The sequence below is a fragment of the Cebus imitator genome, unplaced genomic scaffold (assembly GCF_001604975.1).
Source record: "Cebus imitator isolate Cc_AM_T3 unplaced genomic scaffold, Cebus_imitator-1.0 Scaffold2192, whole genome shotgun sequence".
Lineage (NCBI taxonomy): Eukaryota > Metazoa > Chordata > Mammalia > Primates > Cebidae > Cebus > Cebus imitator.
The window spans coordinates 1-1,232 of NW_016109507.1; the positions used below are offsets into that span (position 1 = coordinate 1).

General features: G+C 47.5%; 1 long non-coding RNA gene across 1 annotated transcript in view; it reads left to right on the top strand.

The window, feature by feature from the left end:
- Window positions 1-32: 32 nt before the first annotated feature.
- The window catches only part of LOC108299132, a 4,583-nt gene continuing 3,383 nt past the window's right edge, over window positions 33-1,232 (top strand). Inside the window, exon 1 of the long non-coding RNA XR_001822830.2 lies at window positions 33-747. This is a non-coding gene — a long non-coding RNA (uncharacterized LOC108299132). The remainder of the gene's footprint in view (window positions 748-1,232) is intronic.

Genomic DNA, 1,232 nt, shown 5'->3' on the forward strand with positions numbered 1-1,232 from the left:
CCACAGAAGGGTTGTGGCCTATCCACCTGTGCCTCAGGAAAGTAACAGCAGTAGTGCTAAGAATAAATGAGAAAGCCACACTGAGGGCAGAAAGAGGTGAGCAACCAGCATTTTAACTCTGAGGGAGAACAGTTGATCCCAGAAAATTCTCAGACCTGCAGACCTGAGGCCATGTCACTTTTCAGTGACTGCTTGTCGCTGACTGTTTATGTGAATGTCTGCACTGAGTCCGGATTGAACTGCTTGGCAAGCTCATCGGGGCCCTAGACTCTGCTCTGGAATTTGTGTCTACAGTCCGGGAAGCTATCGGGAAGTGACAGGAAATGCACATGATGGGGGCAAAACTGGAACGTGACAGCTGGCCCAGCACCTGGCCAGAGCAGGCAGCAGCCTAGATGTTGTTCTCAGGGGTGCCACCCACCTGCCCACTGTGTCCATGCTTCCCTGGGCCCGCCCATGGGCCTGTTTGTGCTACTCAGTAGGTGGTTTTTAGAAAGCGCTTCCTTCAGAGTCATGAGCAACAGGAGTCGTAGTCCATTTGCGTGAGGAAAATGCACTTATCCTTCGGTTTCCGATTGCCTGTAGACTGCATCTGTCATAGACAAACACCCTCATCTTTTACAGAGAGCCAGTCTCTTTAAACTTCGTTTCTAACGCTTATTCTTTTTGCCCTATGTAGGAAACCACTGATTGCTTGTGTGGAGAAACAGCTATTAGGAGAACATTTAACAGCAATTCTGCAGAAAGGTAGATTTCCTAATTCTTGTGCAAATTAAACTGAACAATTACCCTAAATTCATTAGGAAAGTAAGGGAAGCATTACAAATAGCAATGTTAGGATATTTGTTATTTTCATAAGACAGTCATTAAAAAGCTTTTCTAATGAACACGTTAGCCGTGAAAGGAGAAAAAATCAATAATAGTGGAAGGCACTAGGTAGAACTACAGTAATCACTTAATATCCCATTGGCGGGAAGGCCAGGGACCTTGTGCACCACACGCGTGCTGAAACATGGGTGCGTTAATCACTTAAAACCTCAGTGGCAGGAAGGCCAGGGACCTGTGCACCACACGCATGCTGAAACATGGGTGCCTTAATCACTTAAAACCCCAGTGGCAGGAAGGCCAGGGACCTTGTGCACCACACGCATGCTGAAACGTGGGTGCGTTAATCACTTAAAACCCCATTGGCGGGAAGGCCAGGGACCTTTTGCACCACACGCATGCTGAAA